Below are 26,375 nucleotides of genomic sequence, written 5' to 3' on the forward strand. Positions count from 1 at the left end.
TTAAATTCTGTCAGATGACTTTAAAAAAATCTATAGGTTATCTTCTATTACATTGTATAGACTATTTCCATAGGGGTTGTATTAACCCCTTATATCAGGCTGGGCAAAATACGGTCCACGGGCCAGATCTGGCCTGCTAAGCCACCGGATCCTGCCAGGACCCTCAGGCACGTAGCCACGTAGTTTAAAGCTCAGTTCACACGTCTCTGTGCTCTGCAGGGAGGGAGGAAGCTTCATGCAATCTCCCTGCCCCCAGCCCAATCCTCAGCTTCTCATGGCCAGAAAGAAAAATGGCCAATAGGAACCGACCCTGCCAATCTCTCAACTCCTATTGGCTGGAAACAGACAGCCAATAAGAGCTGAGAGATTGACCTGGAGGATGAGAGCAGTGCAAGTCTCTTCCCCTTCCAGGAGCTGAGAGCCACGTGGGGTTTGCAGTTCGCAGTTTTAAGTGCTTTGGGGCTGCAGCAGGCAGGGAGCCCAGCCCGCCTTGGGGGTGCTGCAGGGCTGCTGGCTTAGGTAAGTGCCTCCCTGCCACAGCCTGCCTCTGGCACCCCAGCTCTTCCTGTACTCCAACTCCCTCCCCAGGTTACCATCCAAACCCACTGCATCCCCTACCCCCAGAATCCTCTCCTGCACCCATATCCCATCCCTGACCCTACACTCCTACAGGGATCAGAGGAATAAAGAATAGTAAAATATAATTTTAGACTATGCAAGGAAGCCTAAAACTGGCACACTCCATTTGAAATTCAGTGGGAGTAGGACATCTAACTCCTTGGAAAGCTTACCCTTAGTCAGATATGGTGCAGAACACCCACAAGGAAAGGATTTAAGGAGTAGGAATATGCAATATTTGGACTTGCTTTTAGAGTTGCATTTATTTTTCTTTAAACAGCCATATGACTTAACACTTCATTTAGACTATTTTGGTCACAAGCAGTGGGATTTGATCTTGCAAAGCCTTGGTGAGAAACTCTAAGGAAGTTCTTAAGAGTCTGCATGCACATTGCTTGCAGATTAGATGTATTTTCTCTGTAAATATTGCATTTAAATAATTCTGTTCTAGTCCTATTATTGTAAAATTATTTCTTAGTTTTGCCCTGATTGCAAAAAATCTACTTGGTGTTGTATGGGAAATGATCACTATGACTATAATATGTTCGATTAATTGTGAGGCTTATGTTCGATTAATTGTGAGGGAAGATCTTTTTAATGGAAACTTATAGAAACAAAGGTCAAAATTTTCAAATTTGGGTCCTGAAGGTAGACACTCAAGATAGGATTTTAAAAAGCATTTGTATTGACCTAACTCTTCTCCCACTGAAATCAGTGGTAAAACATTCATTGACTTCAGTGGGAGCAGAGTTAGGCTAATGCAGAATGCTTTATAAAATCCCACACTAAAATATGTGTTTAGGGGTCTGAATAAAACAGCAGATCTTCAGAGGTGTAGAGCACCTTTAACTTTTATTGAAATACCTATGGGTACCTCGAAATTATTTTGAAATAATAAAATGCCAGTGTACATAGCGAACCATTATTTCGAAACACTGTTGAGCTGGAGGACTTATTACTCCGACTCCTGTAACCCTCATTTCACGAGGAGTAAGGGAAGTTGAAGGAAGAGTGTTCTTCCTTCGACTTTCTGCTTTGTAGTCAGCACAAAAAGCCTAATTAAGCTATTTTGACTTCAGCTACACAATTGATGTAGCTAAAGGAGAGTATCTTACTTTGACTTTTGCCCTGATGTATAGATATGCCCTAAATGTGTACTTAGGTGCCTAGTTGTAGACACCCAGGTTTGCAAACATTGGCTTATGTTTATTTTTCAAAATGTGCACTTTGCAAAACATTGAACTATTTGTAAATAAATATAGTATATTATAATGTATACTAATTAGATCTGTGAAACTATGCAAAGGATTTTCATGCTAGATTCTTTTTTTTTTTAATCTCATGCTTTGCTGATTTAAAATAAAAAATGACAGACATGAATTTATTCTGGTTATTTTCAAAATTGATTAAACCCTAAAGTGTTCTTTCTAGCTGAAATGCAACTTCCTAATCCCATCTGTAGTATATCTTTACATTTTTATACTTTAAGTCATGTGCACTGCTTCTCTAGGGGTCCAGTTTCTTATGCATTTTATTTGTTCAAGTGTACTTGTACTTGACCATTAATGCAAAAATCCTTCTTTTTTAACAAAGAACTTGTCAATACAATATTTAATTCACAGTTTAACTTTTGCAATTATTTTTGAGGAAAAAATACTACCTCATATGTTTTTGGTTTGAACATTAATGTGGGAAGTCATATGGGGCCTGATCCAACATTCATTGAAATCTTTGGGAATCTTTCTGATTTCACTAGACTTTAGAAGGCCATAGAGCATCAGGAGGAGGCCCATTACTCTTAAGTATTAACAGAGCACATTTCAGGTTTCTTCTGTGGAAAATGCAGAAAAAATATTTCAAATATATATTGGGATTAGTCATATCTTTTACCTTCCTCCTTCAAACAAAGGAAAGCTGGAAAGACTGTCTGTTCAGCTGACTCAAAACAAAAACATGTTGAAGAGACTGGAAAGTGTACAGATTATTTTTAAAAAATCTTCTCCTTATTTTTTCCATATGTAAAGAACTACAGTAACTAAACATATGGATACAGGGCCATGTGAGAATGTGATATATTACAATTTCCTGGGAACTGACTTAAAGCCATTAATGTTATTATTTGAATGATGGACTTTTTCATTGGTTGTATTGAATTTACAGTAAAGTTTATATTGTGCTGATAAATTTATTTTGGTTTCATTATTATTTCCTTCACTTCAGAGCTTTTCTGAAAAAGTCAGTACAGTAGTACATATATGAGACTCTAGTGAAGGGACAATTTACACCGTTTTACTAAACCATTTTCTTCACTCAGAATAATACTGATTTGTAAAGAACAAACCATGTCAAACCAACTGATAGATTTCTTTGCTAGGATAACAAGCCTTGTGGATAAGGGGGAAGCAGTAGATGTGATATACCTAGATTTTAGTAAAGCATTTGTTCCTTCTCGCATGGTCTTATCAATAAACTAGGGAAATCTAACCTAGATGGGGCTATTATAAGGTGGGTGCATAACTGGCTGGATAACCGTACTCAGAGAGTAATTTTTAATGGTTCACAGTCATGCTGGAAAGGCATAACAAGTGGGGTTCCACCAGGGTTAGTTTTGGGACTGGTTCTGTTCAATATCTTCATCAACAATTTAGATGATGGCATAGAGAGTATGTTTATTAAGTTTGCACATGATACCAAGCTGGGACGGGTTACAACTGCTTTGGAGGATTGGGTCATAATTCAAAATGATCTGGGCAAATTGGAATTATAGTCTGAGGTAAATAAGATAAAGTTCAATAAGGACAAATGCAAAGTACTCCACTTAGGAAGGAACAATCAGTTTCACACATACAGAATAGGAAGTGACTATGGAGGAAGGAGTTCTGCAGAAAGGGATCGAGGGGTCATAATGGACCACAAGCTAAATATGAGTCAACAGTGTGAAACTGTTGCAAAAAAAAAAAAAAGCAAACATGATTCTAGGGTGCATTAATAGGAGTGTTGTGAGCAAGACACAAGAAGCAATTCTTCCGCTCTACTCTACACTGATTAGGCCTTTGTTGGAATCCAGTTCTGGATACTACGTTTCAAGAAAGATGTGGAGAAATTGGAGAAGGTCCAGAGAAGAACAACAAAAATGACTAATGCTCTAGAAAATTTGACCTATGAGGGAAAACTGAAAGATCTGGGTGTTGCATTATTTGATGTTAAGGGGAGCAGACAGATCATGGCTGCACCCATGAGGGGGGGAGTGTTTGTCCCAAAGTCTGTACAAAGGGGGCTATGTGAGGTGTCAAATGAAAGCTTATGTTCTACTGATTCTATGTATGCTATTCATGTACTTGTGTGATATCTGTATGTGGAGTTATCAATATGGACTCTGGGCTTATACTGTGAATGTTCTCTGTCTGAGACAGAGCAATGGGCTCTGGACTGCCTGTTGTAAGGAGCAATTGTTCAGCCAATGACTTGCTAATTGATGAGGCTCCAGGAACAATGGCTCCCAAGGTTCCCAGTACACACCTCAGAGATGCTCTGGAGACCTGCAAACCAGCCAATATCATGGCTTCTGACATGGGACTCAGGGGTAGGTCACTTGGCCATGTGACCCACTCTGGCTTGGGAGACTAGGAATGAGTATAAGAATGCCATGAGGCGGTCTCCATTTTGTCTTCAATTCTGCTACTGATCCTAGATGCAGCCTTGCAAGAAACAGATAGCCAAGGAGGATTGTTGACACATCCTGATATAGGATGTACACCAGAGACTTTTAAGTTCATAACATCTCTGCTGAGAGCCTGCATCAAGAACTTGGTGATTGGTTGCATGTAATTTTCCTTAACAACCTTACTCTCAATCTATTTTTTCTTTTATTAATAAAACTTTAGGCTGTGTCTACACTGCACCCCTTTTCCGGAAAAGGGATGCAGATTAGACACTTCGGAATTGCATATCTGCGGGGGATTTAAATATCCTCCGCGGCATTTGCATTTACATGGCTGCCTCTTTTTTCCAGCTTGGGGATAAGCCGGAGAAAAGCACCAGTCTAGACGCGATTCTCTGGAAAATAAGCCCTTTTCCGGAGGATTTCTTATTCCTACTTTCAAGTATAGGAATAAGAAATCCTCCAGAAAAGGGCTTATTTTCCGGAGAATCGCGTCTAGACTGGCGCTTTTCTCCGGCTTATCCCCAAGCCGGAAAAAAGTGGCAGCCATGTAAATGCAAATGCCGCGGGGGATATTTAAATCCCCCGCAGATTTGCAATTCCGAAGTGTCTAATCTGCGTCCCTTTTCCAGAAAAGGGGTGCAGTGAAAAGACAGCCTTAGATTTTAGATTCTAAAGGATTGGCCCAGTGTGCTCTTGTGGGTAAGATCCAAAGTGTAAATTGCCTGGGAATTAGTGGCTGGTTCTTTGGGACCAGGAGAACCCATTCGGGGTAGGTAAAATTGAGTTCTATAACCCCTCACCTGTGTGTAAGGCCCAAGGCTGATTGTGGCACAGTGAGAGCTGAGATGTCTGAGGGGTTTTGCTCGTGAGGCTTCCTGCTGGCTGAATTGGCAGCTGGAGCACTCATGTGTGACTGGTTTGTAGCCTATTCGGGAAAGCTCTCCAGCCCTGGGCTGTAAGGAGCCCTGGTTTTGAGAAATTCACCCTGAGCAGATGCCCTCAGTGGTGCCCAGGCCTGGTCCAGTCCGTCACACTGGGTTTGTTTAGTTTAGAAAATAGAAGACTGAGGGTATGTCTACACTACAGCACTAATTCGAACTAAGCTAATTCGAACTAGTGCATCTAGACCTAAACACTAGTTCGAATTAGCATTTTGCTAATTCGAACTAGCATGTCCACATTGAGTGGACCCTGAACCGAGGTTAAGGATGGCCGGAAGCAGTGCCGGCAGGGCATCAGATGAGGACTTAGAGCGTGGAGCTGCTGTCTCAGGCTAGCCGAGGGCTGTGCTTAAAGGGACCCGACCACCACCCCGGACAGACAGTTCTCAGGGGTTCCCCGCTTGCAAAGCAGTCCTGGCTTGGAGTGCCCTGAGTGCCCACACTGGACACATCACAGCACTCGGCCATCAGCCTGGCTGCACTTGCCACAGGCTGCCATCCAGGGGGGTCAATCGGGGGGCTGCAGGAGAGTTTCCACCCCGAGGAGCCCACAGAGGCACTCCAGTCCTCCTCATCGGGGGCTCGTACCCCATTCCTCCCTCACCTCCTTCCACTTACCCTCCCTAGCCCCCCTTCCTGATGTACAAAATAAAAGACACGTGTGGTCAAAAACAGAAACTCTCTTTATTGAACAAAACTTGGGGAGACTGGGAAAAGGAGGTGGGAGAGGGGAAGACAGAGGGTGGGAGAGGGGAGGGCAACTAAAATGATGAGGGGTTTAGAACAGGTCCCATATGAAGAGAGGCTAAGAAGACTGGGACTTTTCAACTTAGAAAAGAGGGGACTGAGGGGGGATATGATAGAGGTCTATAAAAGCATGAGTGGTGTGGAGAGGGTGCATAAAGAAAAGTTCTTCATTAGTTCCCATAAAAGAAGGACTAGAGGACACCAAATGAAATGAATGGGTAGCAGGCTTCAAACTAATAACAGAAAGTTCTTCTTCACAAAGCAAATAGTCAACCTGTGGAACTCCGTGCTGCAGGGGGCTGTGAAGGCTAAAACTATAACAGAGTTTAAAGGGAAGTTAGATAAATTCATGGAGGTTGGGTCCATGGAGTGGTATTAGCCAGGGAGTAGAAATGGTGTCTCTGGCCTCTGTTTGTGGAAGGCTGGAGAAGGATGGCATGAGACAAATGGCTTGGTCATTGTCTTCGGTCCATCCCCTCCAGCGTACCTAGTGTTGGCCGCTGTCAGCAGACAGGCTCCTGGGCTAGATGGACCTTTGGTCTGACCCCTTACGGCCGTTCTTATGTTCTAAGCTCAGGATCGGAGATCTCACTGGACCACCTTGATTTTCATGCAAATCTGCTCCTGGGTGGCCAGGCTGGCAGCTATCCTGCCCTAGACGGCCACTTTCCTGTGTCTAGTGTGGAGGTCATGGACGTTGGAGGCTTCCCCCCAAACCTTGATGAGGTCCACAATCTCCGCACTAGACTAGGCGGGCGCCCGCCTCTTGCGGCCCCAGGCATGCTCCTGGGAGCCGCCAGCCTGGTCCCGGGAAGAGGCAGAGGGCTGCGTGGCAGCGGGTGGCTGGTTCATGCCGTGCCAGGTGCAGGGTCTGCTGGCTGAGTGCTGGCAGGCTTGCACTTGGCACGGGCACCGTAGCCAGATCGTGGCCCTTTAAGGGCTCCGGGGCCGGGAGGGGGCAGACAAGTTTCCCTGGTGGTGCCCAGAGTGGCCACGAGGGCAAGCTGGGAAGGACTAGCCTCCCACTAGTTCAAATTAAGTGGCTACACAGCCCTTAATTTGAACTACTTAATTCGAACTAGGCGTTAGTCCTCGTAGAATGAGGTTTACCTAGTTCGAATTAAGCGCTCCGCTAGTTCGAATTAAGTTCGAACTAGCGGTTTGTATGTGTAGCGCCTATTAAAGTTAATTCGAACTAACGGCTGTTAGTTCGAATTAACTTTGTAGTGTAGACATACCCTGAGAGGGGACATGATAGCAGTTTTTAAGAATCTAAAAGAAGAGTGAGAAAAATACTATTCATTGACTTCTGATGGTAGGACAAGAAGCAATGGGCTTAAATTTCAGCAAGGGAGATTTAGCTTGGACATTAGGAAAAACTTCCTGTCAGGGTGGTTAAACACGGGAATAAATTGCCTAGGGAGGTTGTGCAATCTACATCATTGGAGATTTTTAAGAGCAGGTTAGACAATCACCTGTGAAGGATGATCTAGATCAGGGGTCTCAAAGTCTCGGCCTGCGGGCCAGTCTTGGCTGAAGCAATTGTGAGTCTGGTCCGGGACTCCCTGCAAGCTAGGATGGGGAGGTCTCTAAGCCTTTCTCTTCCCACTATCATTCTATCCTCTCCCTGATGGCACCCCATCATGCAGGTGGATCTGGTGCCTCTTGTCCGCAGCGGTCATTCTCCCCCGCACTCTCTGCAGTGGCAGGAGCCATGGAAGAAGTGGAGCAAGCGCACCCACACCCAGTGTGCTCTGATTCCCCAGGAGCTCCTGCCACCATAGGAAGTATGGGGGAGACATGACCGCTGCTGCTGTGCAGCACCAGACTCCTCCCCACCAGTGATCCCCAAACTGCATGCTCAGGGGATGGGGTGCCATGGGGAGGAGAGGTTGGGGTGATGGCAGAAAGGGGCAGGGTTAGGGGGTTGGTAATGGACAGCCATCACACACATGCACAGTCACTCTGGCTGGGGCTGGACCATTGGCCAGGAGTTTGAGACTCCTTGTCTAGATAATACTTAGTTGTACTGTAATGCCCGGGTCTGGACTAGAAGATCTCTCAAAGCACCCTCCAATTCTTTGATCCTATGATTGTTTCTGTCAGTCTGACAATATGACTAGTTCTGTACTGCAGAGTTTTAGAAAGAGAGAGAGAGAGCGAGCAAGCACACTATTACTTTTAAATTAGATTTCCATTGCAATGTGCACTCACTAAAGCCTTAAAATGTACAATGCCAAAAATATTTAACATTTTACTGATTATTCAGTGGCTTACATTCTGAGGCAGTTAAAGCTGTACTCAAAAACTTAAGAGGTTTGATTTTCAGATGTGCAAATCAGTCTCCACTTATGTTGACTAAAATTGGACTTGTGAGTGCTCAGAGCCTCTGAAAATCAGGCCACCAAATCCCCTTTACAGATACTTAAAATAAGTAGAAAACATACCAGATATAATAAAGGTAAAGGTTGATTAAAGGATTTCCTCAGCGTCATGGGAGAGCTCAAAAACCTATAAACTCCCATTGAAATGACCAGAAGCCTCATTCTCCCAGAATATTCCCTTTAATGAAATTGCTTTCTTCTCCAGTTTGTATTAATTTAGGGGTTTATGCTTTACTGGAGGTGTTAGGCTTATCTTCTGAGCTATGTTGTAGAGGCAGGATATCTTACAGTTGCAAAAATAAATAGATTAAATCATAAAATTAAAGCTATAATGAAGCAGAACTTTTATGTTTTGACTTTGTTCCTTGCAAAAAATGTGTTGCTGTAAAAAAAAAAAAAGTATGTTGTAAAACAAACAACTTTACTTTGTGATAAGAATAGCATGTTTAATTATTTTAAAAAATACTTTTAAAAATCTAACTTACTATTCATGTTTATAGCATTTCCTTTTGCTTGGAGAATCAAAATAAATTATTCCATTTGGGTCAGAGCTGATGCTAGCCAATTTGTTAGCCACTTGTTCTAGTGGCACAAAGTCATACAATGGCTTAACCTGACTACCTGAGGATTTTCTCTCTCTGGCTGAGAGAAACTATACTATCCACTATTATCACATGGTTAGAGTAGTTCTCCTTTAACTTAATTTAGTATACGATTATATTTTGGGGGCTCAAGGTCCCAGCTTTGCTCCACCCTGACAATAGTGGCTGTGTGTGCATGCAGCCATGTTATGTTACAGTAGCAACTGCTATTCTGCTGTCATGGGAGTACCATGTTTGCAGCAGAGAGCTTTTTAGCATGGAAACTTTTTGATTGCACCTACTTTCTTAACTAAAATGTACAGAACAACAATATGAGTGTAGTAAGTTTAATTCTTCTTTTGGAGATAGTTTACTTTTTCTACGCTTTGCTTTCTTTGGCTGTTTTACTTTAGTTGCTTCCAGTTATAGAATTTTTCCTTTTTGCCTGGAAAATAAGGCCAATTTAATGAAGAGATTTCAACTAATACCACAAAATAGTAATATTTTAATAATCATTTACACTTTCACTGAGCCTTTCATCCAAGTACTAATACTAAGGCACCTTCACAGATATTAATTAAGCCTCAGTACACTCCTGTGAGATGCATGTTGTTATACATACTTCAGAGATGGCTAAGCAGAGAAAAAGTGAATAAGTATCATTATCTCTGTATATAGAAAACAAGATAGAGCGGATAAGTGATTTGTCCAAGGCCACATAGATCGTTAGTCACAAAGCTAAGAACAGACTCCAGAATTATGACTCCCTAAGACTTTTTCTAATCACGGTTTACAGACTATCAGCATAAAAAATCATTTGTTCATTGCTCTTTTGTGTAAAAAACATAAAACCCTTGGTTTTAGATGCAAGTTTTGAGCCTGTTGTGTTGTCAATTGAAAGAGATAAGATAGCATGAAGCTTTGGAATACTATTACATAATTAAAAATGTAATATACATGGTAATGTCATAAAACATTCAGAAATATTATACGTTTCCCCTAGCTTTAAGAAATAGTGTATTTTATGTGACTAGTGCATAGAAATAGTGTTTTCTCTTGACAAGTAATCTTTCAGATATTCCTTCTTCTTTAGATTTACTATTCTTTCTTAATTTCTCTTTCTTCTTCTTCTTTTTTTTCATGAGCTTTAGTATCGTATCACTGCTGATCAGGACATTTTTTGCATTAGTAATAAACCAGCTTCTGTCAGCCATGAGGCACAATTTTTTCAAATATGAGCATAAATGTAAAAGTGAGGTGTATTATCTCATCAGTCACTTATATAGCAACTGTAAATGCTTGGAGACTCCCAAGTAGCATTCTTTCATATCATAGTAGTATTTTATTTTTTAAAATTGGAAAAAATAATTACCAAATATTTGGGATTTATAGGACAAGTATATTTAGCACAAATATTTCCTCTTTTATTTCTATTGTCCCAAATGTACTAAACTTCCTTCCTTCTAGAAAACAAAGTAATAACTTTCCCAGCTCCATTTCCCTTACATTTCAAGACTAAAACATTTTGAAGCCAGTTGAGATTTTAAGAGGGTTTTTTATTCCCGCCTGTTTTCCAGAAAGTCACAATTTTATCCTTTAAATGTTAGAGGCTACTCTACCCACCTCTTTTCTACCCTCTTGACCCATTTCTAATTCTGTGATCTTTGCCAAAATTGTTGGAGAGGAGTCTGGGAATTCTGTTTTGTGCTATTTGAAATGCTGACAAGTCTGTAGACACTGGATATTTGATTGTCCCTCTGAGCGTCCATACAAGTTTGCTATACAGAAGAGAGAATAGAATGTGGAGAAGTTATTCTGAGTGTGTGTGAATGTGATTTCAGTTTCCAAGGAGACCACCTTCTTTGTCTGAACATGTCCAAAATGATTGCCTAATTGATCTTATCATGTGGGACACTGTCTGTTTTTTCTTTCTATCTCTTTTGTACTTTCTCACTACTACATTGGAAAAGAGAAAAAGTGAAAAGTTATATTAAAAAAAACATTGTTAGCCTGCCATAAAAAACCCTATTTTGGACCATTCCTCTACCAAAACCATTTTCTAGGGTTGCCACTAGTGAGGATGTGAAACCTGTGGTTGCTAGTTTTTCTTCCCTGTCTGTGGCTACAACTACTACACACATGATACTAAATATTTCTTTGAAAGAGGCAGCTGTTAGTGCTAAGACTGAATTTCCACTAATTATAAAACGAAAGGACTGGCTTTCTTTTTCTTCTTGAAGCTAAATTGTCCAGCTTCACTGATGTTAAAAAGAATAGAGCAGGAAAGATGACAGCAGTGACTGCAGAAAAGCATGCTGTTGTGCTTTGTTTGTTTGTTGTTTTGTTGGTTCTTATGATTTGCTAATGAAAGCCAAAAGCTCTTTCAGATTTTGTCTCTAGACAGTGGGAACTGGAAATAAAGCACTCAAGTTTAAAAACATTCTTGGTGAAAGATGAAGATTGCAGAATGCAGTAAGAGCAAGAAGCGCAGCAAAACTAGAGGTCACTGTATCCAAGCATTCATCTAGATGTGGAAAATTAGGACCAAGCCTATGTTTTTTACTCTGGCAAGGCTCCCTTTGATGTCAAAAAGAATTTTGTCTGAGTTAGAGAGGCAGTTTGTGTTCCTTATTGAGAGAGAACTTGAAATTAAATAAGAATTCAGAGTGCAAAAAAAAAAGAAAAAAAAAGGGTTACCATGTCTTATATTACTGAATTACTGAAATTTCTTTTAAAAGTAGTAGACATTCCATCAGTAAAAAATGACACTTAAATTTTTTAGGTGGTTTTCAGTGTAACAAACACAAATATCTGAACATCGGTTGCATGGCATCTTTTTGTTTGTTTATTTTTTATTAGGAAGTGTTTGTGATCTAGGAATGGGGTTTGCTCTTTGTCAATTTATCTTTAATGTGTTATACTAGGGATAAATACCAGCTGGTGTATGAGAGAGGTCCAGGCAAAAGCAAGCCAACTGAAAAAAATGGATGTTGAATGTGGACAGCTTGAGGGGCATAGTTTGAGAAAATTAGCTTGCAGAAACCTTAGTGCTTTATGATCTGGTAGAATCTGATTATTTTATCTCTTTAATTAATGTTCACCTAAAACTATTACATTGAAAGTGAGATGCTAGGCTCTTTCTACTTCAACTTTAAATTCTGCAATAATAATATAATATTATAGGCCTTGATCCTGCAAATACATACAGCTCACTTCACTCATGTGAGTATTTCACTTGGGGCTTACTCAAGTGAGTACAGAAGCTTCAGGGGGTAGCCGAGTTAGTCTGTACAGGATAAACTTTAAAAACAAGAAATGGTCTGGTAGCACTTTATAGACTAACAAAACATGTAGATGGTATCATGAGCTTTCGTCGGCATGGTCCACTTCTTCAGATGACTGGAGTTTTGAGTTTAGGATGTACAGACCCAAAATAAATAGGGGACGGGGGGAAGAAAAAAAGGAAGGGGGCAGGAAACAAGGAGCAGAGGGTATGAAAATATCAAAGGGAAAAACTGGTAATCTATAAGCACCTGAAGATTGGATAGTTAAAAAGAAACAGATAAGGATCAAAAGATAGCTATTAGATAGGAAGAGTACTAACACAAGAATCTACACAGACAAAGAGCTGTTGGCACCTTCATTGAATGTTAGGTTGATAATGTCCCAGTCATCCGTTATCTTGATTGAGAAGGTTATCAGTGGAGGCAGGGGCAGATGACAGTTTTGCGGGGCCCCGGGCAGCATAATTCCACAGGGCCCCCCCTTTGCCACGGTGCATGCGCGGGGCTTTTTGAAGCGTGGGGCCTGGGGCGGCCGCCCCGTTCGCCCTGCCCTATATTCGCCCCTGAGTGGGGGTATGTCTACACTACCCCGCTAGTTCGAACTAGCGGGGTAATGTATGCATACCGCACTTGCTAATGAAACGAGGAGTAACGGTAGTTCGGAATAGGCACCCTAGTCCGAACTACCTAGTTCGAGCCCCGTGTAGCCGCGCTACACGGGGTTCGAAGCAGCGGGGATTTAAAAATGGCGGCTCCCCGCTTATGCTAATGAAGCCCGGGAAATTCAAATCCCGGGCTTCATTAGCAAGTGCGGTATGCATACATTACCCTCCTAGTTCGAACTAGGAGGGTAGTGTAGACATACCCTGGAGGAATTGAATTTGTGGATGTAGATGCCCCTCTGTGTATTTGGCTTGTAGAATTGATTTGTGACAAGACAGCCACCTGGAGATCTTTTAAAGAGTGATTAGGCAGATTGAAGTGTTCTTCAACAGGTTTCTGTATGTTCCCTTTATGTATATCTGATTTGTGTCCATTGATTCTTTCCCATAGGGACTGTGCAGTTTGTCCAATATACAGTGAAACCTTTGTTATCTGGCACTCTTAACCAGAAAACTTTGTTAACTGGTATTGCCCCCAACCACAATACTGTCACATCTTCAGGAGCACAGGCCTGGCTTGGTTTACCATGATTGGCTTAACAAAAAAAGAAATACTTAAAAAAAGAATTGCTGGGCAAAGCGGAGTTTGGGGGCAACTTCAGGCTCCCAGAAGGTGTGGGGCCTTGGGGAAAAGGTATAGGGCTGGGGGCAGCCCTCCCTCAGCACCCCATCTCTGTCCCCATCACCACAGCTGTCAGCTCTATAGTGGCAGAGATGGCCAGGTGCCCTGGCCCATTTTGAAGGAATAGAGTTAGCAGCGCCCACATTTTTTAGATGAGAACATTGAGGCACAGAGAGGCTGTGACTTGGGCAAAGTCACATAAGGAGTTTGTGTCAGAGATGGCATAGAACTATTGGGGATGTCAAACCAACACACAATATACCTGTGTACTATATATCTAATTCCCCCAATCTTAACTGGCAGATCAGTGTGGCCTATTGCTTTAGGGCTGCTTTAAACTGGGTCAGGTTGTGATGACTCCCTAGAGGCTGTTATGCTGATGTGTAGGAAGAGTGCTGTATGCTGTGGCTATGTCCTATCCTGCCCCTGACAAACTCCAACATGCTCCCTATACCTTTGGGGATATTTGTTAGCTGCCCTTAATTAAAACATGTTAGCTAGCATGGTTTTTTTTAAATCCTTTTCTTTTTTCTAAGTCTAGGCAAAGACTTAGAACATCGTTAAGTCCTTTGTGTGCAACTGGAGTGACACAAAGGGGAGAATGGGACTGAAGATCTGTCCTCATAGCTTTTGAGTTCCAGCGTTGCACTTTAGCCATCAAGGCCTGTAACAACACTGACAATTTTAAAAAGCGTTTTACAACTTTTGTTATAAATCCAGTTTGAGCTCTGTTGGGGGTTCGGATGAGCACACTGCTGTGGAACTCAGTTTAGTTTACAAGGGTTTAGCTGTCTGACAGGGCTTTGAGATTTTCTACAGAAATGTGTTACTTCTGGGAGCTCTCTAAGTATTTGCAGAGGTCTTGTTTTCTAACCAAGAGCTTCACAAAGAGATTGATCACATGTTCAGTTAACGCATTTACATTTATCCGAGTTGAATGAACAGTCATTCGACTAGACACAGGTACATGCATGTATGTGAAGTGCTGTGCATTCAGAATATTATACAAAACCATCTGCATTTAATTGAAACTGTAATAAACACTTTTTTTAAAAAAAAAAGACTACTTTGTTTCCTTCTTACAAATCAGCATGAACTAGAGTTTTTTTCTTTTTTTCGTAAGTTAATGCTACTGATTCTGTGGCTTGTAAAGTTCATTTGAACATATTTAATTCTGTTTGGTTGCATAGTTTAATCAGTGTCAAATTAAATTGTTTTTGAACTGTGAAATGTAAGAACACAGTGCAATATATAGACTAGTTATTAGATCCAGAGTCGGTGCATTGTTTATTCCATGACTTTGCAGCTACAGTAATTGGCAGTGGAATTTAGCTTAAGTGAGCAAACTACTTCTGCAAGGTGCTAATGAGCATTCCAGTCAGACTTGCCTAATCCCCAACCTTCCAGTCTGCTCTTCAGCTTTCTTGAGCAGTGACTACTGCCCAAAGTGGGGTGGAGAAGACAAGTCACAAAGGCTGTGTCTAGACTGGCCAGTTTTTCCAGAAAATCAGCCGCTTTTCTGGAAAAACTTACCAGCTGTCTACACTGGCCGCTTGAATTTCCGCAAAAGCACTGACTTCCCACTGTAAGAAATCAGTGCTTTTTGCGGAAATACTATGCTGCTCCTGTTTGGGCAAAAGTCCCTCTTGCACAAAACTTTTGTGCAAAAAGACCAGTGTAGACAGCTGAGATTTGTTTTGCGCAAAAAAGCCCTGATCGCAAAAATGGCGATCGGGGCTTTTTTGCGGAAAAGCGCGTCTAGATTGGCCACGGACGCTTTTCCGCAAAAAGTGCTTTGGCGGAAAAGCGTCCGTGCCAATCTAGACACTCTGTTCCGAAAATGCTTTTAACGGAAAACTTTTCCATTAAAAGCATTTCCGGAAAATCATGCCAGTCTAGACGTAGCCAAAGTGTTTCCCTCTCCCTTCCTTTAGTTCCTCTCCTGTCTTGAGATAGACAGAGTGAGTCAGGGCAGAACCTCCAGTTGGGACTGCTGGACAGGCAGATGAAAGAGGAGAAAAAGAGGGAAAAGCTGACATATGCTAATGCTAAGCAAAGAGCTTGCCTGTGTATGAGGTACTGGAAGGCCAGGGGAGGGAAAGAAGAGAGGATTGAAGGCAAAGAATTTGGGAAGAATTGAGTTGGGAGGTGAGACAAATGGAGTAGGCTGAGAGTGGAAATGTCAACATAGCAGCGTTATTTTGAAATAACGGATGTAATTTCAAAATAACAATGCGAGGGTCTACATAGCCATTCAATTATTTAGAAATAATTTCAAAATAATGGACAGCTTCTTCTGACTTCTGTAAACCTCATTCCATGCAGAATAACTCCTCTTCTGAAATAGCTATTTTGAAATAAGGTGTGTGTAGACACTCCACTGCTGCTGTTTCGAACTGGCCCTGCACTGGGACCATTTTAACTTATTCCGCCCCAGTGCCTCCTGGGTCTCTAACTCAAAATAGCATATCTATTGTTCTTATGTTCTTATGTATCTACATTAGGGAAACCTTCCTCGGACTACTTTCGAGGCTTCCCTGCAGTGTAGATGTTCCATTTTGAAATAAATTATTTCAGAATAACTATTCCAGAATAGCTTATTTTGAAATACACCTGCAGTGTAGACATATCCAAAAATACGTAGCTGACAGTCTTTCTCCAAAGACTTGAGGAGAAAAGGATTAATGGGCTGCGGGAAAAGGGAAAATCAGAGTGATTGGAATGCAGAGAATTGATATCCCATGAGGGAAGATGAATATACTTGAAAGTAATTGATGGATTTGGATGGAGTTGGTTTAGTGGGATTCCCACTTCTGGACTTCAAAAAATGCATAAGGAAATATTGTGCACATTTTTTTTCATCTTTTACTGAACCAGTGCAGGCAGCAGAATAAGTAAAGAGCCAATTGTGATGATACTTAGAGCTGTACCTCAAGAGTAAGCCATGTGGGGAAAAACCCCTGATCCTTTGCCTTAGGAATGATGGGCATGGTGAGAAAGGAGTACAGCAGGTGACAGGTAGTATACTTGCTTCTCCCTCTATGCTCAGGGAGGTGTCAGAAGAGTTGCTTAAAGATTTTTCTATGGTTCTTTTTTAAATGATTTCTCTGCCATATTCCTGTTCAGCATGTTTTAGTGACAATAAGAAATAGAGTGCAAACAAGCAAAAAATCTGTTAAAATAAACTATCAGACCAGCCAGCTAGGAATGATCAAATGGAAGAGTATGAAGATTTGGGAACAGAGGTTCTATTATTTTGATAATATCAAGAAAAATGCAGATATGGAAAGTTTCTAATGGCTAAACTAAGTGGTCTGGACAGCCGGGGAAAATCATATTAGTAGGCGAAGAGGAAAATGTATGCTTCTTTCATTTCCGTAGATTTGGCAGTTTTTTACCTTGAGATGTCCTTTCTGCTTAGTATTGCTTTAGATATTGTATTTTTTAATAGTCACCAGTCTTTCAGACCAGTCAGAAGTATGAGCCTATTATCAGATTGATCAAAATGCCTTCAACATCCTAGAATAGCGATAGACATTCTGTGCTCACTCATTTCTGTCCTCTGGGTGTCCACCAGGAAGCAAATTTTTTTAGAGAAGATCATTGCAGATGTTATAGTTTAGTATTTTAATAACTGCTGTATTTAGGCAACAAGAAGTTTTGTAAGTTTTGGATCTTATGCCTTGTAAAAATCAACATTCACGAACAAATTACAGTGTTCTCTTTCTATCTTCTTTATTTTCTGCCAAGAAAATACTTTTATTGGTTACTGATACTGCTCTTTAATTACAACAATGTTGCAGTGGAATTATCAGATTTTTCTTCCTGTGGTACATTTTTAACAGAGAATACAACGGACTCACAGAGGACTCTCATATTTTGCAAGGCCAGAATATGTTAGCGCTTCAATTAAAAACAGAACAAAAATGTTCAGTTATTTCTCTCCACACTGAATTTACTGTTCCAAAAGTAGCTCACCCCCTCTTGGGTCTCCGTATATGTACTGTGTTGCCTTACTATTTAGGACTCAGTCCTGCAAATCCTTATTCATGATTGATCCTTATGCTAATATTGTCAGTGGGACTTGGCATATAAGTAAGGGTTTTCAGGTTCAGTAATATCTAGCAGGGGACATTTTGGCCCTTGCTAAAGCTATTTACTATGTTTTGGCAGTGTAAGTGAATTATGTATCGAGTGAGTGCTTTTTTGCTCATTCCTTGTTAAAGACATTGCAAACCAACAACATTTTTAGGAAACTTTTTATATAAAATTACAAACCTCAGGAGCTGCAGCAGCAGAAGAACCTTTACTCTACGTGCTAAGGTATCTGACACTCAGACTGTGTATGTACTTGGGGTTTGGCACATTTCTTAAGCTTTCTCGGAACATGATCTCCTATGGTGGTAATATTCAAAAAGTGGAAGGACTTAACACATACTCTGTGTGTGGACATGTACAGTTTTTTTTTCTGTACTAAAAAATAATTAAGACTGGGTTAGGGCAGCAAAACAATTTACCACAACATCAGATGAATCAAGAAGCTAAACACCTTGGTTAAAACACATTTGTACATGATCCAGTGTCTTCTAGCAGTGAAGAAAGCTATACAAAAATACATAGACAAACACAGCATAGGAAGGCATTAATACATTCAGCAGAAATTGAGTGCAAATGTGGTTGTCATTCTTTGTGATTTGGAGATAACAGCTGTGCAAGACACACTTTTGAATAACTGTTTCTGGTAGGTATCTGAGTTTTTGATTGTTTGGACTTGTCTATGATACTGCTTAAGTTGATATAAATTATTCTCCCCCACCACCCACCACACCCCCCCTTCCGCCCCCAGCAACATAAGTGACATTGGCTTAGAACAGCATCCATACTGTGCTATATCAGTGAAAATGGAGTAATTATAGACAGAAGAGTGCTCCCAATAGCCGATGTAGCACGGTAATGTAGTCTGGCTCCTTCTTTTCCTTGAATATTATTCATGGACTAACACATTTGACAGTTCCTTCCTAGAAGTTCTCTTTCTTCTGCTCACAAAGGGATGATCATCAAATTCAGTCTGGGATCATGGGAGGATACACATAGTTTATAGGACCTTGCTAAGAATGGTAATACAGGTTGTACCTCCCTTAACCGGGACTCTCTAGTCTGGCAACATCCATGGTCCAGGAGGACCATGGATATTCCTGGACCACAGAGCCCAGGTATAGGAAGGTTGGGCACGGGAAAGGGGGGGCATGGAGACTCAGCCAGGAGTGAGGGGACAGGGTGTGGTGGGGCAGGCAGTGGAACAGGGAGCTCTGGCCCTTGCGGCTAGGCTGTAGGAGTGGCCTGGCAGCGGCAGTTGTGAAGCTCCGGCCCCAGCCATGGAGTTCCAGCCCTGAAGCCAGCCAGGGAAGTCTATTCCTGGCTGTGGAGTTCCGACCCCAGCGACAGCCATGGCTGGGCAGGCAGCAGCAGACCTAGGCTGGAGCCTTAGCCTTGGACAGCAGGACAGCATGGGCCATATTGGCAGGGACTTTCCCTGGTCCGGCAAATCTCCTTGTTTGGGACCAGTCAGGTCCCAAGGGTGCCAGACAAGGGATGTCCAACCTGAGTTTTTAATAGTAAGAATATTTTTCCATGTTATCTTTCTCCAGCAGTGTCTTGTGTAGAACATAGTTGTATTATGTGTAAATACCAAATGCTTGCATTTTTTTCACTTAAAAAATAAAGTATTTTAGAGTAAGACCTTTTGGCCCCTTCTGAAGTTATTTACTCTGCTTTGACAATGTAAGTGAATTTTGTATTGAGTGGGTGCTTTTGTTTTGCTCATACTGTACTGCTGTCAGACACAAGCAGAGATCCCTTCACCATGGTTCTTGTAAACAAAGTAAATAATTTTCTCAGATTTTCTTATTCCCCTGTGTGTTCTCTTAGTATAGGACATTGATTCTTCAACTGTCAGTAAGGACGTGGGTTTTATCCTCTGCAAAGTCTGAATTAGTGTAATGTGAAACTTTTATAACAAAGTAGTTAAAGCAGTGGCCTGGGAATCAAGACGTTTGTCTTCTAATCCTCATTCTGATAACTGCATGTGTGAACTCCAGTTCACTTCATAAAGTTACTTTCTCTGAGAAAGAATTAATAGTACAAAATGGGAAATGACTGCGTAGGAAGGAGTACTTAAAAAAAAAGAAATAACTGGGTTTTATAGTGGGCCACAAACTAAATATGGCTCAACAGTGTAACACTATTGCAAAAACATCAAATGTCCTCCTGGGATATGTTGGTCAGAGTGTTGTAAGCGAGATATGAGAAGTAATTCTTCCACTCTACTCTGCATTGTATAAGGCTTCAAATGGAGTACTTTGTCTAGTTCTTGGTGCCACACTTTGAAAAAGATGCAGGCAAATTGGATATAGTCCAGAGGAGAGCAACAAAAGTTATTAACATTTGGAAAACATGACCACTGGCAAAAGATTGAAAAAAAATGGGTTTGTTTAGTCTGGAGAAAAGAAGACTGAGTGTGGACACTCTGCTACAGGCTGGGGACCAATTGGCTAACCAGTAGTTCGGCAGAACAAAACCCTAGGGATTACAGTGGATGAGAAGCTAGATATGAGTCAACAGTGTGTCCTTGTAGCCAAGAAGGCTAACGACATATTGGGGTGCATTAGGAAAAGCACTGGTGAGGTCACATTTCGAATATTGTGTCCAATTCTGAGACCCCCATCACAGAAAGGACCTGGACGCAGAGGGCAACCAAATGCTTAGCGGGGTGGAGCACATGACTTATAAGGAGAGGGTGAGGGGTTTGGGCTTATTTAGTCTGCAGAAGAGAAGAATGAGGGTCTTTTCCAACCTTGTGATTCTATGATTCTATCATATGGTAACAGTTAAAGTACATAAAAGAGTGTTATAAAGAGGAGGGTGATAAATAGTTAACCTTAATCAATGAGAAAAGGACAAGAAATAAGGGTCTTAAATTGCAGCAAGGACGAGATACATTAGACACAGGAAAATCCTACCTAACTGTCAGGATAACTAAGCATTCGAACAGATTACTTTGGGAGGTTGTGGAATCTCCTTCACTGCAGGTTTATAAAAAAGAGTGAGACAAACACCTGTCAGAGATGGTTGATACTATCTACATTTCTATGATTTTCTTCATCATCATTAGACATAAATTGTAATACACATTTTATATTACATTTTATATTACTATGCAAGCTACACGTGGTTGGAAAATTTCAGGGAAAGTGTAATTTTCTAGAGTCTTCCCTTTCCTCTGCACCTCTGTTCCTCAGCTAGTTGTAATATAAACATTTCCAGGAAAACATGGGAGTTAAAACTGTGTGAAATATTGGCACTGAAATTAAAAACCACATGCATTTTTCCCTCTACCGGTTGAACCTTGCTAGTGTTCAACCTGGGGACCTGACTAGTGCTGAACCAGAGTATTTGCTAAACCATGGGAGGTCAATATTCTCTAGTAGCTTTAGCAACATTTCCACTGCTTACTGGGCTGTTAGAAGACATTTAGGTGTAAATTAGAGCAAAATAACAGCACAGAACACTGACACACAGGACTGATGGCTGCAAAAAAAAATTTTATGGGACCACAGGAAACTTGGTCACACCCATGATAAATGGACATCTAGCTAAATAAGATCATGCCATACCACAGATGTTGCTGGACCAGAAAGTGCCAGACTAGAGAGGTTCAACCTTTATCGTGTTGTGGTAACTCTATTAAAATGATATGAGATTTTTCACACCAAGAATTTCATTGAAGTGGAGAGCAAAATTTCATGCTCTCCTCTCTCACTCCGAACTTGATGTCATTGAAGAGGTTGTTGCTGCTCTGAGGACCATACAATCTATTATTTCTCCGGTGTGTTTTTAAGTTTTAGAATATATTGGCTGTTTGTTTCACATGGTTGTGAAGTCACATGGTATTTCTTCAGTATTCCTGATTGCCTGAGCCTTCCTTGCATGGTCATGAGTGCATTGTCTGTGGAGGGTTATCAGAAGCCATTTTAGTTTCTTATCTCAGGCCTGTGTATGGGAGGAGATATATTCTTGAAAAATGACCTGAGTGGGGGAAAGTTGAGGTGTTCTCCTCATTATAGCACAGATGACTTGCATTTTAAAAACCACATTATTTTTATTTAAATATTATGCAGTTCTACCACAGCAGCAACCAGAGCTCGGTATCTCACAAAATGGAGGATCACCTTTGATCACAGCAGCTATGCCCACATCCTTACATAACAAAAACAGCTACTCTGTATTGGGGGAAGCCTTGCCACCCAGCAAAGATTCTGTATGTTATAACAGGCCACTGCTCTTCCTTACCCCACTGAAGAAAGACAGCACTATGTTGGGGAAGGTGGCACTGGGTAGACAAGAGGAGAGCATTTTTGCCAGTAATCTTAGTTTGGACAGGATGGTCATATGTTTTTTATTTTGCCTCAAGCTCCCCAATCTGCCCTCTAACCAGGTCTCAGAGAATTTTGTCTGTAATTCATTCAGTCCACCATATAAGGGCTATTGCTCTTGTATTGCTAAGACTAGTAGACGCTGCTTCTCTAGTTACATGACTGCTAGCTTTCTTTTCCCCAGATCTCAGAACTTTGCTGCAGGGAAAAGGCAGAGAAGCCTCACTCGCTTCCCAGGCCACAGCATGAACAATTTCAGCTTTCCTCAGCAGCAGTGGTAGGTGCTTTTGTACATATTTAAGGTACGTGCATGTGGTGATGGCACCCCTTTGAAAATAACACTTGTCAAGTACCTCTCATCAGCTCATCTGCTCACTAATCCATGTTCCCTGAGGCTATGTATACACTACAGGGTTTTTGCACAAAAACACCTCAAGCGCGTTTTTGCGCAAGAAAATTTACAGTAGAATGGCAGAACAGATGGCTTTTTGCGGTGTAGGTATACCTCTTTCTACAAGGAATAACTCTTTTTTGAGCAAGAGTTCTTGCCCAGCAAGGTATGTGTGGATGCTCAACAGGGGTTTCTTGCACAAAAAGAGCCTGTCAGGAAAAGCACAGGTGCTCTGATGGCCATTTTGAGAATGATAATCAGAACTCTCTTGAGCAAGATTGTCCATGCAGTGTGGACACTCTCTTGTGCAGAAGCACATTGCTTTTGCGATGTGCTTTTGAGGCGTAGATGTGCTTTTGTGCAATAAGTTTTTGCAGAAGATCTCTTCCACAAAAAGCTTCTTGCACTAAAACCCTGCAGTGTAGACAAAGCCTGAGAGAATTTTCATAAACATCTACTATTTAAAAGTAAAGCAAAGAACCATCCCCCACTCCCACAACACTACCAGTGAACTGTTTCTTTTCTCTTTTTTTTCTTTTTTCCTTTTTTTTTTAATGCAAACATTACATTGTCCCAATGCCCAGAAAGCGGCAATGGTTAATTTTGGCTCAGTGACACCTTTAAGATCTACATAAAATACTTTATAGAAGTACATAGGGTAGAATTTCAGTCTTCCAGTCAGACTTATAACATTTATTACTGGCTCTGGTAAAGCTAAAGAAATAGAGCTTTAATATCATCAGAGTTTTATGTACCAGAAAACGATATTGGGATACACTTACTGATCTTAAAAATATATTTGTCATTTTTCTCTTCTACGAAAGCCTGCAAAGTAGGTCTTATGATATTGTCAGATTCTGGCCTTGCAGACAAAGTAATACAAAAAATAGTGCCATGTAAGATATTTTTTTTAAATTCTACAATATATCTCAATATGTTTTTAATTCCAAAATATACCTCACATGGGTTTTTTTCCATAAAATATGTAGCTTATGTAGAATACATGATAGTGTGTTATGACAATGAGGTTTCATTGGCACACATTTGTGATATTACTCATTTGTGGCTGTCCCAGAATAATACATATAAAGCCATTATACCACAGAATTTTGCAATATCTTTGTGTGGTATGTTTACAGTGTGCCTATAGGGCTTAGTGTATATATTATACAATTAATAGGAGAAAACATTTTTTGTATTTTTCTTCTCTGCAGAAGAGTGATGATAACAATGGCAGCTATCTTACTTCTGCTACACATTTCACCACTCTGAGTTGTTTTCACAAAAACGGGGTTCACAAAAACTGCTCCTGCTTTGACTTCTCTGTAGTTAAATGGAGAAATGCCGTCTCTAGATTTATCATTTAAATAATTTTCATATGCACTGAAAATCACACACTAAATTATTTTAATGGGTAACCTTAAACCCAAATTTTGAGAATTTCAGGCAGGAACTGCAGGAAAATGATCGATGAGCAAAGGCGGTATGGCTGGAGTAACAACCTTGGATCACCCCAGTAAGAGCATTACGGACAATCCACCCTGTCTCTAGCAAAATCACCATTTTTTCAAACTAACCTGTGTGATGAAACTAACTTTTCATACAAATGTGAACAATTTTCCCACTTAAAAAGTCGTCTTCTTTTTTTAAAGAATGAGAAGGCCGGGAAATACAGATGATGTGAAGGGGAATCTCATATGATGGCAGTTGAAAGCTAGCTGCTATATAGCAAGTATCAGGATATAAATAGATATGCCAGATGAACTTTAGTATATTTAATTTAAATCTAATTATTTTATGAAAGATGAATTCCAAAGGATAAAGTTAAGGCGTGTACTTAATTTTTCTCAACATGCCAAATGTTCCATTTTTCTAGTCTCCAAGGGTGATGATATTATCTCTGGTTTCTTGTGTGCACTTTATGAGCTGGCAGTAAGTACAGACATTCCTTTAAATTCCTTTGTGATACAAATTGGCAAGTCTAAATAGTTAATTCAGATATATCAGATTGGTAATTTTCATTCTAAAAGCAGTATGCTGAACTTTGCGTCTATTTTTTGTCAGTGACTTACTTGTCTAAAACTATTGTAGTTACAATCACTTTACGAGGTTTGTGTGTATTCCATTTAATTATTGAAATGCCCACTCTGCACCTAAATAAGGGATACATATCACTGACACTTTGCATTCTCTGTTATGAAGTTTTGATGCCTGTAACAAGAAGTTGTAATTGAGTTGTGAGACTTCTTATTCAGGTCATAACATTCTTAAAGGACTTTCTAAACATATTCAGCCAAATAGTATGTTACCTAAGTTGAATGCATTTTGTGAACATGTGTTCTAATAACTAGAAACAAATACAGTATTGAATTAGCATGTGCTTATCACTGGTGAACAGAATTTACCTACCCAATCTAAATATTCATATTGCACTCTTCACCAAAGTATCTGGTTGCCTCATCCAGTAGATATCACTGCAAAATATTTTTCAGTGACAGAAAAACACTTTTGCAGGATAGATATTCTGAAAATATACTGCAGTGAATCATAAACATTTGTTTGAGTCAAGCATGTGAGAGTTGGTGTTTTAATTCACTCCATTGTGCCAAACAATGACGAAATTGCCCTTTTCAAAAGGTTTCACACAATTGGTAAATAATTCATATTGCTCTAAAATTAGTGTGTGTTGGGTGTGTATGTGTATACAAGGACTTAATGCGTGGTTTGCATGATATTGTCACACTGTTTGAAGTGGTTCATGGCTATGAGTGCCAGCCTCAGGGAAAACTATCAAAAAGCAGGACAGACACTCCAAACTGGTTGTATGTTCTATAGTTAGATTTCATCAACTCAGTAGTACATATGAACTCCCAGAGTACTACACTATTCTTAGAATGGAGTCATAGACAGTCTCCCTGCATCTTCTCATCCAGGCAAGCTAGACTTAGTGGTAGATGTTGTCTTACACCAAAGATCACAAATGATTCAGGTTGCTCAGAGTCCTGTAAATGATTCAGGTTGCTTAGAGTGACGTACACAAAGTCATTTTGTACCTCAGATCTCACACCAAAGACAATACTTGTAGCCAATACTAAAGATGTACTGACTAGGAAAAATAAATGAGTTATTTACAGTTTAAAGCAGGCAACATTGTTACACAAATGATTTACAGTCAGTCGGTGGTTCCAAAAGTGGACAGAGTTGCATCTATCTGTCAGTGCTGATGTCTTTTAGGGCTAACCCAGGTTGATCCAGTAGATCTAGCCCTGGGAGAGTTCAGGCAGCAAAGAGAGATGAAAAAGTTTCTTGTCAGCTACCCTATTTCCTTCTTCCAGAATTCAAGCAGTTGGGATGAGTTTTCTTGCACATAGCAACTTCGTGCATACAAGGGCACTATTAATGAAGTCTTTGTATCGTGATGTTCCACAATGGACAATTTAGTGATAGTCCTTGATGGTGGACCAGTCTTTCAGACTGTGTAGATGCAGAACAGGTATTTTGATGGTTATAAAGCAAAACTTATAAAGAGGGATAGAGACATCACAAGTGAAATTTATGCATGCAGCAACTCACAGTTAAAACACATTCTTGTTAGTCTAATACCTGTCCTGAACAAAACTAACATACAGATAAACTGGTCTGGTTTCCAGTTATAAATATTTTAGTGCCCAGCTGACACCTAAAGCCCTGGCAAGAGCTGGCACCTGGTCTGCCAGCATCAATACAGGGGAAATCTTCAAATGATTTAAATTGTCCTAGCTCTGTTGGTGGGGCTACAACAAGTTACACTAGTTGAGGATCTACTTTTGTGTATTAAAGGTCAGATTGACCAAAGAGTTTGGGATTGGATATTTAAAGTGCTCAGAATTTTTAAAACAACACAGCATCTAAAATACTGTGGGTATTTTGAGAAACTTGGCATTTCATTTGATGCCTCAGTGGGAGCTTAGCTCATCTGAAATTTTGTCCTTTAAGTGGGCATCGAACATTTAAAGAATTGGGCCCTCAAGAGCCTCACGTTTTCTGTTCCACATGAAGGGTAGAACTCC

This window comes from Pelodiscus sinensis, chromosome 1, assembly GCF_049634645.1.
Source record: "Pelodiscus sinensis isolate JC-2024 chromosome 1, ASM4963464v1, whole genome shotgun sequence".
Taxonomy (NCBI): Eukaryota; Metazoa; Chordata; order Testudines; family Trionychidae; genus Pelodiscus; species Pelodiscus sinensis.